We start from the raw sequence: 15,484 nt of genomic DNA on the forward strand, positions 1-15,484 counted from the left end.
TAAGTTGACAGGGGTGTCCGCTGACACCAAATAGCTGTGGTTCAAAGTCTGTCCCCCTATCTCGGTTTTTAGGGGTTTGGTGTAAGGTAGGACCTGTTTAGCCCCAGAAAACCCCATGACAGTGGTAGTCCTTGTGGAGAGGGTGGTAGGAGGGGCTCGTTGAATAGTTGAGCATGTGGCCCCAGTGTCCACCAAAAAAGGAAGAGTTTGTCCATACACTGTCACGGACAGTAAGGGGTCCTCAGTCCCTCTGTCCGGGGGGTTCTGTGGGGGCCCTCAGTAGTGGTCTGGCCCAAAGCTGGCTTCATCCCAGGCTGGCAGCTGAAGTGAAGGTTTCTGCTGTTGACTTCCACGTGGTGGACCACCCCGTCCTCGATACGGGCGTCGCCTGGGCCTCCTCTGGGTCCATACCCACGCCCATATGCCTCAAGGTTGTATGGACATTCTCGGCTCCAATGACCCTGCTCCTCACAGCAGTAGCAAACGTCAGCACCCCCCCATTGCCTTGGTGGTCCTCCACGGAATCCACGGCCCCTTGGCCCGCCCCTGCCCCTGAACCGGCCTGGTTGGGCATGATAAGGACCAGAGGTTGCAGACCTCGGTGCAATCGTGTCCTGATGGCCAGAAAAGGGAGGTCTGGGGGCCCTGAGAAAACCACACCTTCATACATTAGTTTGGGAGTTTTGTTGTCTTTCTTCTTTTCTCCTGCTTTCTGCTTTGCTTCGGCTAACTGCATTTTTAGCAATTGGGTCTGCAGGGTCTTAAGTTCCTCCTCATCTTTCTTATGGCCCTCTCTTATTTTGGACAGGTGATGGATCAGATGTTCCAGTGTCCGCTCCAGCCATGTCAGGATTGTCGTCCATACTGGCTTTTACCTGTTGGGGTAGTCCTTTAAGGACAGCATCTCTGAACCAGTCTCGTTGTGGCCCCTCATTGGCCGGATTAGTCCCTGTCTGAGTTTGCCACATGGATTTGCACTGGTCCAGGTATTCCCTGGGGTTAATTTTAGGGTCCCATTCAAACTTAGGAATGGTGCGTCCCCTGGTTACAGGGTATACTGTTCTCAATGCATCACCTAGCCAGTGGACATGCTGGGTGAAGAGGTCAGAATCCGGGGCTCCTGAGGTGTAAGCAGCAGTCTCAATCTCTCTACATGTGTGGTGTGGCATGCACCGTCCTGCCACTGCTCTATAATCTCCCAATGCTAGCGTGGTGCCTGCTGTCAGGGTGTCTAAAGTCTGGAGCCACACTGCTGCTCCTTCAGTTATGGGGGGGCAACTTGTCACAGAGAGCCGTAATGTCGCCCAGAGAGAAAGGTTTATACCTCGGGGGGGTGGGGGGGGGGGGGGGCTCCAGAGCCTTGTTGCTGTAAAAGGGGATAATTGGCTTTTGGGGCATAACTAAAGCCTTCTGGTTTAGCTGCTGCTTTGCGGGTTAAATATTCCCTTAACTGTACAACTGTCTGACTGTGTATTGGGGATCCGTCCTCAGGATGGTTTTGCTGCGGATCTGCTCTGTCTTCTCCATCTTCCTGTGGTATGCTGTGCCTGTTTTTCTGCAGCTCTACAGCTGGGGTAGAGGTGTAACAAGGTGTGGGTGTGAGAAAAGGATTGGGACACAAAACCCTATCTGGCCTCCAGGATCCACTTAGCAGTAAACCCACTGATCCACCGGATCTGTCCCTGCTCCTTGTAAGCCAGAGCCTGGGCGTGGCCCCCGTACCCCAGCCTCTGAAATTAGAGAAGGTGGTTGGGAGGATTGTTGTGGGGGTGAGCGAAAGGGATTTGTTTTGCTCAGGCTTCTTTGTTGTTGTTCTTGTCTTTCTCTTCTCTGTCCTGAAATGCTGCTTTTTCTGCATCCTGAAATGAGCCAGCAGATGCTGACATAGATAATCCGGAAGTTCCACTGACAGATCCAGTCCCCCCTTCTGGAATGTCCAAGCCATGCAAAACAAGTGTTCCATTCTCTACCTCCAATATGGGGTACAATCCACCAGGGGGCGGTGTGGGTGCACTAGTGAGGGAGCTGCACGGGGAGGAGGGTCTATATGGGGGCGGTCGTCTGGGCTCGTCACCTGAGCTGATTTTGACCCCTCCTTCTTGTCTCCTCCTCTGGGTTCTTTGTGCTTCATTGTGTGTATTCCTCCTTGATGAGTTAAAAGCATGTCTCCCCAGAAGTGCTCCTCCTTTTCAAATTTATCTTTGTTTGTCCTGTACTTACCTTTGGACCATACAGAAGCTTCATTCAACTTACCTTTTTCTTCGCTGTGTTCATTTTCTTTCTAAACCAATCACCTAAATTCCACTTGTCCGTCAAATTAAGTCCATCCTCCTTCATTGATTTTCTTACCTTTTTTTCGATCTTCTTTTTCACTTTTTCACTGTCCTCCTTACCTCTCGTTTGGAGAACCAGTGCTTGTATGGTAGTCAATTGGGTTTCTAAATCCACCCATCCTGATGTTTCCGGAAATTTCCCTTCCATGTTGTTTAAAATCCTGTGAAATTAATGTTCAATTAACGCTTCACAATATGCATATAAAATCCGCTTATCACTGTCTTGTCCTTGTCAAGTTACCGGACAATACAGTGCATTTAATAAACAGACATGGCGAGCCCGCTCTGTGCTGGCGTCACCCAGATACACAGACACATACAGTCAGTCAGTCAGCGCTTGTCACAGTCACTCCCGTTTAATATCAGCAAAAACACTTAATATTCACAATCCGCACTGCAGATGCCTATACCTAGTACTTGTCTTTTATTTTACCCCAACTAATCATCTATCTCAGTCGCACACACACACTCCAGCTTGTACTTCCTCAATTCAACACCACTATCTGTTACAGTCACTCGCACACAGGAAATGCATAAATATGCAGAAACAATCCACTACAAAGCCACTTCACCCTATATTCAAAAATGTTTTTTATTTTCCCTCAAATAATCAAAAATCCAACCGCATTTTTAATTCAGAATGAGTGTCCAGTGATTTAACATCGACTGCACTACCAGTCGCTTGTGTAATTCCTCTGTGTGCCCACTAGATGGGCCTCTAACCCTTCGTGAGATTTCTGAATGTCACCTGGCAAAAAAAAATCAGATGAAGGTTTGTGAGGATTTTAACCTCTTTCAATCCTTTGTGGTTTGCCAAAACACGGGACTTAAACCCAGCTATATCTTATTGATCCGTCAATCAATAAGTTGGGACACCACACCCAGCAATATCACCTTTTTTTCAGCTTTAAATGAGGACTCTAACCTTCAAGCTGCCGTATTTTGCCGACACTGTCAGCAAATCTTATCTGACTCTATTTTAACACGTTGTGATGGAAATTCTTGCAGTAAGCATTTCAAAGTGTATGACCTTTGGGTTACCTCACTCCTCTGAGCATCTGTGTTAGGGGAGGAAGCTGTTAAAGCCATTATCAGAAGTTTAATGGTTAAAACCCACAGTTAGGATGATGTGTTGGGAAGGACAGATGGGGTCCTAGATAACTTTGTCACCTCTGAACCCGAGAAGGGTCTGGGGTCATAAAACACAGACTCTTTGAAGTTGAGATAACACTGTCATGTTCTGGTATAAATACTGTGTGTAAATGTTGATCGGGGCTCTGCTTAACTGACTAACCTCAGTGACAGAGTCACTGAATGCCTTTGAATAAAACTTATAAAGACAAAGTCCGGATTTTCTCTTGTTATGAGTCAACTTCTACCCACTTTGATAAGAAAATTCCACAACACTGAAAATCCATCTCTCTCTGTAAGGGCCCTTATGTAAATTATCTCTTCTTGTTGTAATTTGCCTTCATCGTGTTATTTTGTATATTCATTTTGCATTAGAAATCATTGGACTTATTATCTTCCAAATTAAACTTGCGTTAAATCTTAATTTCATGCTCTTCATCTGTTCTTTCTCACGACATCCGGACTGGGAGAGGTTGAGGCCGCAAGGATATCAGTGATAGCATTAGTTTACCTCAACAACATCTGCATAAACATGGATTCAAGGTCAGTAAAAATAAACGACTAATAGCAAGGAAGCAAGTTTCCTGCCTGGACAGAGTTATTAGCGCGGGAAGCACGAGCATGTCAGGTTCACATAATCAAAGTATTTTAACACACCCTACAAATCTTAGGGTGAAAGACATGCTGTCATTTTTGGGCCGTACAGGCTACAGCAGGAACTACATCCCAGGTCACACCGATCTCACACAGCCCCTCAGAGACCTAATCAGAGAACAGGGCATGTGGAATTTCAACAATGTTCTTAATTGGACACACGAAGTAGAGGAAGCCTTTATTGCGTTAAAGCAGCTTCTCTTCAACGCGGCGGAGCTTACGCTCCCTGACTACACCATACCATTTTATTTGGATGTTTCTGTAACAAAACTGGCAGTAAATGGAATTTTGTTTCAGAAAAAAGGGGGAGAGAGAAGAGTGATGATGTACGTTTCAGTAATGATGGATAACATGGAAAAACCCCACCCACAATGCACACAACATGCAGCAGGATTGGCAAAATTAATTCAAAAAATAGCTCACTTAGTGATGGGACACCCTCTGAATGTTTTAACAAATCACAGTGTGGTGGCATATGTGAACTCTCAAAGTTTTACCATGACTGCTCTGAGACAACACAGGCTCAGCAAAATCCTGGAGGCACCCAACATAACCTACACTCACGAGGGAATCAGCATGGCGGATGGAATAACACAGGGGGAACCACATCAATGTGAAGAGCTGGTTAGCAGGACAGAAAAGGTAAGACCAGATTTAGAAGCCAGTCCCCTTGAGGGACCACAGGTGAGACAGCTGTTCACAGATTGTTGTTGTTTCAGGCATGACACAGAAGGACTATGCTGTAGTGGAGCAGACAGAATCAGTACTGATAACAGTGGAAGCAAGAAGGTTGGTAGGACATGTTGGAAGTAGACAAATGCTGGAAAATCTGAAGGAGTGGTGGCATCCTTTTATGACAAACATGGTGAAACACTTTGTGAAATTCTGTACAATGTGTGAAGCATATAACCCAAAGAAAACTTTGACCCCGTTGCAGGGTCCTTTAATTACAAGACCAGGACAGGAAATAATTATTGACTACACAGACATGGTGCAGTCAGTAAGAGGTTTCAGATATTTTCTTGTGTGTGTGGATGCTTTCACAGGATGGCCAGAAGCATGGCCAGCGAAAATGGAAGATAACAAAACTGTGGTTAAATGTCTCATTAACCATTACATTCCCAGACACGGGTTTCCTGAAAAGATAAGGACTGACAATGGAACCCATTTTAAGAACCAGGAGCTGCAACAGGTGGAGTCCAGTTTGGGGCTGAAATACAGGTTTGGCACGGTGTATCACCCTCAGTCCCAAGGAAAAGTTGAAAGAATGAATCAAAACCTGAAAAACAAATTGGCTAAAATCTGTGCACAGACCAAATTATCATGGGTTGATGCATTACCTCTTGCTTTGATGTCAATCAGGTGTTCAGTGAACTCAACCACAGGATACACTCCATACGAGCTGGAAACTGGAAGAAGTTTTCCGGGACCACGAGGAGCATTTCTGACATCTACAGGTGATATACAGAATCTGTCACACAAAGACTATTTTTCTCAGCTACAGACTGTTGTGGAAACCTACAACAAGGTTCTGGGATCTGAGAGATCTACAGGAGAGCCAACAACATCCCAGGTCGAGTGAGTGTGGTTGAAAGTCATCAAGCGGAAGTGGTTGGAGCCAAGGTTCACAGGACCATACCAGGTGACCGAGAGGACATCCAACGCAGTGAGGCTGAAGGGCAAAGGAAGCCACGTGGCAGTGCGCCGAGGCACCGGAACCAGGGAGACCCCTGGAGGAGATTGGAGGAAACACAGCTCAATCACAAGGGGCAGAATAATCCCCTGAGCTGTCAGACAACTAGGCAGTCTACCTTAGTTGTTGAAGAAAGAAGACCAACAGACAAAAGCGCACAAGATGCCACCTGTATAAGGGACCAACGAACAGCAAGACTGCGCCACACAGAGGACAAAAGGACGAGATAAGACAAAAAAGAAAATAATAAAAAGAAAATTCAGTTTATGTTTTTTACTTAACAAAAGTTATATTTTATATGTTATTGCATTTTACTCTTTTATTATATTCATCAATTGTTGTGCTTACTGTTCAGGGGCCATAAGGATTGTAGTGATTGAACCCAGACATTGTTTGTTTTTAATTAAGAAACACAGTTAATTAATAGGACTGAGAAGACACCTCCGCTTAGAAGGGGTCAAGACATCCCTGCTGAGGATCAGAAGGTTTTAAGCACCCTGAGACTACGGAAGCAGGAAATGCAATAGTCCTCAGGCAAAAGATAAGGCAGAGGCACCAGGGCCTAAAGCATAGTTAATGTAAAAGAATCCTTTTATCCCCTCGGGAGTACGAGGTGTATATTGATATTGCTTTAATTCATTTTTATCTTCTCTCTGAAAGGATTAATTCATAATTGTTACCTGTGGTTGTTGCTGTATACCCTGCATCAGGTCTCTGATGATTCGCTTCATCACTGCCACAATTGAGAAGGGGAGTGCTGAATCTAAACCTCCTACTTATCAGATGTGTGCTTTGACGGACGGACTTCAGGAGCTGGAGCTGGCTGCACCCTATGTGGAGTGATCTCCTAGTGGAGATCAAAAGGGGGAATTGTGGAAATATAAATGCCTTTTTATTAGTAGCTAAGACTAAGATATATTTGGGACTTTGCTGCTTATAGATTGATTTTTATTAGGAGTTTTAGTTATGCTTTTGATAGTTAGAAAAAACCTTAACAGTAGCCTCTAGTATTATAACACAATGAGTGTTTATTATTCAAGGATAAGGCTTGCATGTCTTTTCTGTCTGTATCGTGAGAAGCCAGCAGTGTATTGGGGAGGCATGCTACTCCTCTCTGTGCTGACCGAAACTTCTGATAAGTATTCCACCCTGAGGATTCCTGAAGACGTGTGGGAAACAATTCTTTATTAAATGATTAAATGTATCTCTGTTTCTTTGATACAGTAGCCTCTAGTATTATAAAACAATGAGTGTTCATTATTCAAGGATAAGGCTTGCAGGTGTTCTCTGTCTGTATCCACGTGTGGGAAACAATTCTTTGATTAAATAATGAAGTATATCTCTGTTTCTTTGACACTGTTGCTGGGGAGACATCCACAGACAGAATGATTGTGTATGTGTACTGCATAGCAGCGTGGGGTATATAATGTAATGTAACGCAGCCCCCAGTGAGACGGCACACAGACGTTTCCAGGTACCAGTGTAAGTGTGATGTCTCCCTCTCTGAATTCAGATTGGTTTTAATAAACATGTGGAAGCGTACAACTGATCTCTGACTGAGGATTGTCCTTTGGGGTGCCAAATAAAAAGAGTCAATGAGAGGTGAGGAGTAATGTAAGAGTTAATGGATGGCCAGTAAAGTTTTCCTACCTCGACAGGGGATAACAGCAGACTTCCCATGATGCCACTGCCCGTATAAAACCCCCATCTTTCCAATGAATCGATCTCTTCCACAATGCTCCCCTGCGGGACTGGACAGGAGAGACAGCGTGATAATGTCTCTTTAGTGGCAAACAGTCATAACTCTTCAACTGGAGTGAGTGTCATACGATCACTGATCATATGCACTAAGTTAAGTACGAATGAATTGCTGTTCGTGTATCCGGTATATTCAATATATATACAAGCGTTGTTTGACTTTCTCTCTGAGGTCTACAGAGATTAACTGTTTCCAGAGTTCCCAGCACGACGCCGAGTGAAGCAGTTTCCCAAAGCAAGGACAACGGAACACATCACCGTGGTAAAGTGCAGTTTGGTCGGCCAGAGAAAGCAAGCTGCCTTCCCCACAGCTACGGAGGTTAGCTGAAGCTAACCCTTTGTTCACAGATGGCTTCTTCAAACTTCGTCGTCGCCTGGACAACTTCTCCTCAGCACGGTTCATGGTAGGTTAGGGGTTTGGGCAGAGAGAAGTAATTTAGGATGAAATGATCTAAACATTTTCAATTTTATGAAGTTTAGTTTTGTTTGTGTTGAACTCAGCTATCTTGGTGCTAGCAGGCTAGCTGCAGCACACGTGCTCAGTTATGTGTTCTGTGTTTATGTGTTTTTAGAGTTAAGACAAACTTTACTTGAAGGGTGACTTTAAACACAGAAGATTGATCATAACGCGCCGTCTGCGCTTATGCATTTTAACCCTTTTATTAACGGTATTTTAAAGGTGTGTGTTTGATTCTGGTGCTAAGCTATAAGCTTTTTATAGCTTTAACTGCTAACAGCTAAGAACACTGTTCTCACCTACTAAAGATCATCTACCAGAAAGGTTGTTAGTTTTCAATCCAGTAAATAATATTTCCCTAAACGTTATTTTACTAAACTTGATAACTAAGTAAACACCATTAAGCCCCATTTCTCCAGAAAGATTTGGCTCTTTTCCAAAATATTTCCTTATTTAAATATTTTATTATATCCTTAATATTTCTTTAAATATTATTTTAATAAAGGCAGCTAATGAGACACCGTGAAGGTTGGTTTTATTCAGCAGATCAGTCTTTAAAAAAATATTTTATTAAAATAATATTTTATCTGATCATGCATTGTGAATGGTTGTCTAAAGGTATGTTGATTATTGCCTAAGTTGGTTCCAAGACTAACTTAACCTTATTTCCAGATTCTTCAAGATAATCCTTGGTTCTCAAACTTAAACATTGTGTGGTAATGTTGCATCACTTTTTCGGTCATGGTTTCAACCATCTTTATTCCCCTTGTTTATGTTGTACATAGCCCATTAGTCTTCCCTATTCTTTAACTCTGCTTGGTAGTTTAGTTGGATTGTTTTAGCATAGTAAAGAGTTTGTTGATTGAAATATGTTTGACGCTCCATCCACCAACGTCACGTTGCACCACAGACTGTCCAGGAGTTGGCGGATGCTTTAGTCCAGGTCTGGGAGGAGATCCCTCAGGAGACCATCCGCCGTCTCATCAGGAGCATGCCCAGACGTTGTAGGGAGGTCATACAGGCATGTGGAGGCCACATGCAATACTGAGCCTCATTTTGACTTGTTTTAAGGATATCACATCAAAGCTGGATCAGCCTGTAGTGTGTTTTTCCACTTTAATTTTGTGTGTGACTCCAAATCCAGGCCCCTATTGGTTAATACATTTGATTTCCATTAATGATTTTTGTGTGATTTTGTTGTCAGCACATTCGAACAAAGTATTCAATGAGAATATTTCATTCATTCAGATCTAGGATGTTATTTGAGTGTTCCCTTTATTTTTTTGAGCAGTACATATAATAACAACATTTTTACCAAAAAATGCACACTACTTATGAATGTAAGATGTATTTAGTGGTAGCTGTGGCTCAGTACAGAACATTTGTGTATCTGTTAACACCTGAATCTGTTAACACCTGAATGAAGCACCTGTAGGTCTGAGTGTGAGTGCGCTTGTGTGTACAAGGTTCTCCATTAAAACATGATGGACGTTGTACACTCGCTTACACTCCCTATGCATACTCTACACTCCCACGTCCAGGTGCCGATATCCCATAGGGGCAACCAGCCCTTGGACTCAGGAGGTGGTCTACTTCCCTCTGGGGGTGGAGACAGGCAGACCACCCCAGCACCAGTCCACACCAGTGCCGGCACCGCCCCAACCCGAGCGACTCTGGCCTGGACCCCAAACCCCTGCCCTGACCCCAGTCCCCAACGACCCCCATCCCCATCCGGAGAGGGGGCCATCTACAAAAGAGAGGTCTACCTGGTCCAAACAAGCTGCCACAGGATTAAACAGTCCCAACCCCCAAATGAATCTGATTTCAATCCCATGAGCCCCACACCCCCATGAGTCCCAACATGAATTTCCGCACAAGGCCACACCCAACCAGAACACAGATCGAACACATGCCCATGAACCCAAACACCATGAATCTCCTCCCCACAGGGGCACACCCCCAAAGGTCAGCTCCATCCCCAAAAAGCCGCTGAAGACACACCCACACACTGCAAGCGCCAAACACAGCCCCACTCCAAGCACCCCCGCCGCATCCTGCCCGCCACCACACAGCAGATAGACGGCAAGGCAAAGACCCCGCCCAACGCCAACCCAGCCTCTGCCCACAGAGCACACACCACCGAGCACTGTGCCTACAACGGAACCTCCAACCCGACACCAAGACGGAACAAACTCACTCGGCAAGAGGTCCCCAGCCAACAGCAAGCACACGGGGCACGCTGATAAACCTGAGTTATCAGACTGCTGTCCTGTCTTCCAGTGTCCAGTATCTGAGCTCTCAGGCTTTACTTTTTCTTAAGTCAGTCTGAGATGAACATTCAATAAAGTACAGAACATCAGCATACAGATGTTGCAAATGCACGTTTTTTATTAGATATGTGTATATTGTACATTGTAAATTGTAAATGTGTATATTCTGTAATGCAGAATATTGCATTGTACATTGTATATTGTACATTGTAAATTTGTATATTCTGTAATGCAAAAACAGAACAAAAGAGCAAAGTGTACCGGAGGCAAATTCCTTGTTTGTATGTACGAATTTGGCAATAAAGCTGATTCTGAGATTTGGTTTTTTCTTTGTTATTCTGCTATACGGTCCAACATTCTTAAGCTGCCTTTCTACTGTTGATGCTGACTGATGTTTGATGGGTTTCATTTGATTAAGCTGCTAGTTGAGGACCTGTGTTTGTCTTTGTGTTACAATAAATGACAAATTCTTAGATATTTGTCCTCTTGCACGCCTTCCGCTTCCTTTTAAATTGTCATTTGAGTTTGTGCTTCTCTGAATGGATCAGTTAACATCAAGGTAAGAGATTTTACATTTTCTTTCAGTCTCTTGCATGGAATTCCTTTCCTTCTAAGCCCAACAATAGACTGATGAGTCTTCAACAAAAGTTAATTCTTGTATGATGTTTTTATCTTTCCTTTTATATTTTTGTCTTCTTTGTTTTTAAGCTTGTTTTTATTTTTGACCTATGAAAGGTGCTTTATAAATTAAATTTACGGACTAGTTGACACACTATGCAACACAACTGTGAAGGTTTTTTTTATTTTTATTAATCGATTATTTTGAATTATTTCTAAAAATAATATAATTTATTCAATTTCAGATTCTGTCATATCTTATTTAGATGCAGGGAAGCTGCAGAGATTGGAAATCATTTTCCAGAAAGAACTGCTTACTTCCCCAAACAGCAGAGGGCAGTAAAGCGTCAGCAAGAAAGACGACACTCTGGAATGCGGAAGTCACGTGGGTCATTGAGCTGCTAATAGAAACAAGTTGCCTGTACGCTGTTGAGCTGTATGTGGGCCAGAAGGAGCGTAGTCGACGCAAAAACCGGAAGTGGAGTTTGGACCTGTCTGAACGTCGGACTCCTTAGGCCCTGTCCCAATAATCGCACTTCCACCCTTGTGTCCCTGAATTGCGCGTTCCCGTTGATGGGTTCGAGTGCGTAGTGTGTCCCAATTCTCCAGAGTGGTCCTTAGCCCCGCCCCATTTGTGCCCCACATCCGCCCTTCGGCGAAGCCCGCATCGAAGCGGACTTCGCCGAAGTATATTACCCACAATTCACTGCTGCAGATGACGTTCTGAGCTAAAACCAATCACAACCGTCAACGTAACCAGCCATCAAATCAGAATAATAAGAACTTCGTAAACTTTAGACAGCAAGCCAACAAATATATTTTTTTACTGGTTTTCCAGGCTCAACATTGTAAGATACAAGTGGGTTCAGGGTGAGTCTGGGCAGTCAGTAGGCCATAACACTGAAGTTACCTTTCAAACAAACACTGACGCGGCGAGAGTCTGGTGTATAAACCTCCGTCGCTTCCTGCACTTTCTTCTCCTCAAAACAATCGCTTGTTGCAGTTTTAAATAGTTTTTTTTAGCAGCAAGACTGTGAAAACAGCGCTGGTTCCCGCCCTTTTTGATGTTGCAATTACGGTGCAGAGGTGCAAGTCGATGACGTAACCCCTACTGTCCCAATTCTCCAATTTTGCACGCTTGTAACATGCGCACTTCCACCCCTACATGCACTTGTACAAAGTAAACACTTCACAGAGGGGCGTAGGGTGTAGTGTGGGAATTGGGACAGGGCCAGAACCCCACAGTGTCAGAGATTATTTACTTTTGGAAGTGGCAGTAAAAGGCATAAACTGGTATGTGAATGGTTCAGAATGGACACACAGGAGGACAATATGGACTTTGATGAATGGACGCCAGTAAGTAGAGGGAGAGGATGCGGAAGAGAAGCAGAAGAAGGGAAAATGTTAGACAGCCAAAGGAGTAAAAGAGAGCTGGAAGAAAACAATTCTGAAGAAGAGAGAGTAGTTAGGAGGAAAATTGGAAGGGAAGAATGTAAAATAATATTAAAGATAAAAAATGAAGAAGAAAAAGAGAACCTGAGTCCTATTTCACTATCTAGAGAAATAAAAAAAAAGATAGGAGATGTTGAAATGGTGAAGGTATTGAGAGATGGAAATATACTGGTGTTGTGTAAAACCGAAGAACAAAGAAGAAAGGCTTTACAAGTTGAAAACATTTGCAAGAAAACGGTCAAGATTATAGGAAAAAATAAAATCATTCGGGGGGTAATTTATGGCATTCCTCTGGAGGAAGATATAGACAAGTTAAAAAATAGCATTGTTGGTGCAAAGATAAAAAATCTCAAAAGACTGACTAAAAATGTAAATGGGGAAAGAGTAGGAAGCCTGTCAATTTTAATAGACTTTGAAGAAAAGGTGTTGCCACAAAATGTCAAAATAGGATATTTAAGTTTTCCTGTGAGGCCTTTCATTCCTCCACCACTAAGATGTTTTAAATGTCAGAGATATGTATGTATGCAAAGGTACACAAAGATGTCCAAAGTGTGGAGAAGATCACAGAATTGAAGATTGTGGGGAAGAAGTACAGGAAAAATGTTGCAATTGTGGAGGGCAACATAGAGTCACATTCGGGGGATGTGAGGTAAGGAAGAAAGCAAAAGAAATTCAACAAATTAAGATGACTAAAAACATAAGCTATGCTGAAGCAGTCAAAAATGTCCAGAATGAAAGATCAAGGGATGAAGGTCAAATTAGGATTCAAGATTATCAACAAAGAAAAGCAGAATCAGAGGAAAATGTTACAATGTCTGTGGAAAAACTGATATTATTCATAGCTTATGTCATTAACTGCACTGAACAGGCTAAACACAAAACAGAAAAGATTAAAATAATAGTCAGAGGAGCAGAAAAGTTCTTAGGGTTTAGAGAAAGATCTTGGGAAAACATTAATAAAAAGTTGGAAACAGACGGAAGACAGGGAGGAACCCCAGCTGATAGAAACATATGATAATATTACAGTGGAATGCAAGAAGCTAAATAGCTAATGGACAGGAATTTAAATGGTATATAGATGGAATTGATGGAAAACCAGAAATTATACGTATACAGGAGACATGGTTAAAGCCAAACCTAGATTTTGTAGTTAAAGGGTATAATAGTATCAGAAGGGATAGAAAAGAAGGAAGTGGAGGAGGACGTGGAGTATTTATAAAAGAAGGAATACAATATCAGATATTAGGAAAAGGTAAAAATTTAGAATACATAGTAGTTGAAATTTACAATAAAAAAGAAAAATGTAAGATAATACATTTTTATAATCCATGTAAAATATTATCATTCGAGTCGATGGATGAATTAATGGGGTATTTAGAAGGAAAAGTAATCTGGTGTGGAGATTTTAATGCTAACAGCACATTATGGGCAAAATGTAATGATAAAAATGGACAAGTTATTGAAGAAATAATGGAAATAAAAAATTTGGTATGTATAAATGATGGAAGAGGAACAATAATTAATGTAAAAACAGGTACAGAGTCTGTGATTGATTTAACAATAGTATAAAATTGTTTAGCCAAGTGAGTGGGACATTGACAAAGATACAACATTAGGCAGTGATCATTATCCCATTAAAATCACAACAGGAATATTAATAAATAACAAGAATACAGGATTATATAAAAGATGGAACTTTAATAAGGCTGATTGGGAAACTTTTAAATATTTAAGTCAAAAGAAATTGGAAGAAATAGATGAGTCAATAGATATAAATAGTTTAAATATAAATATCTGTAAAAAAATCTTACAGGCTGCAGAAGAATCAATAAAAAAAGGAGGAAGAAATTGTGCCATGGTGGACAAAAGAATGTAGTGAAGTAATAAAATTAAGAAATAAAGCATTTAAAATGTTAAAAAGTAACCCAATTTATCAGAACCTAATTGAGTACAAAAGAAAGCAAGCAAAAGTGACAAAGATCATTAAGAATGCAAAAAGAGAATATTGGAGAAACGTTTGTAATACCGTAGGGAGAGAAACAAAAATTGATCAAATTTGGAAAACAATTAAAAGAATGAAGGGTATTAGAAAAGAATATGGATATCCTATATTAAAAATAGATAATACAATTATAACGGAAGATAAAGAAAAAGCTGAAATATTAGTTAAAACATTTAGTAAAATTCATAGTTCAAATAATATTAGTGAAGAAGGAAAGAAAGGTAGGGAAATCACAAAGATGAAATATAAAGACTTAATGCGAAATAACGTAGATACGAATAAATTGATAAATGAACCGTTTACAAAAGGAGAATTTAACTTTGTTACCAGGAAAACAAAAAATACATCACCTGGAAAAGATCAAATTTACTATACAATGATAGAACATTTCAATGGCAAAGCAAAAGAAAAAATGTTAGAATTATACAATAAAGTCTGGGAGGAGGGAGAGCTGCCACAGAGCTGGAAGGAAGCAATAATTATTCCAATAGCTAAACCAGGAAAAGATAACACAAAACCAGAAAATTATAGACTGATCGCATTAACATAAAATATTTGTAAAATAATGGAAAAAATGATGAATAATAGCTTAACATTATTTAAATATTAATGGATATATATCTGGCTGCACGGTGGCGCAGTTGGTAGCACTGTTGCCTTGCATCAAGAAGGTCCTGGGTTCGATTCCTGGCCGGGGGTCTTTCTGCATGGAGTTTGCATGTTCTCCCCGTGCCCGTGCATGCGTGGGTTCTCACCGGGTACTCCGGCTTCCTCCCACAGTCCAAAGACATGCCTGTTAGGTTAATTGGTCACTCTAAATTGCCCTTAGGTGTATGGTTGTATGTGTGTTGCCCTCCAGGGTGTACCCCGCCTCTCGCCCATAGACTGCTGGAGATAGGCACCAGCTTCCCTGTGACCCACTATGGAATAAGTGGTAGAAAATGACTGACTGACTGGATATATATCTAGAAATCAAAATGGGTTTCGAAAAGGGAGAAGCACAAATGACTCTGCATTATGTTTAGAATATGAAATTAGGAGAGCACAAAGAAAATGTAGTAGCTGTATTTTTTGACATAGAAAAAGCATATGACATGATGTGGGTTGAAGGATTAT

The sequence above is a fragment of the Girardinichthys multiradiatus genome, chromosome 10 (assembly GCF_021462225.1).
Source record: "Girardinichthys multiradiatus isolate DD_20200921_A chromosome 10, DD_fGirMul_XY1, whole genome shotgun sequence".
Lineage (NCBI taxonomy): Eukaryota > Metazoa > Chordata > Actinopteri > Cyprinodontiformes > Goodeidae > Girardinichthys > Girardinichthys multiradiatus.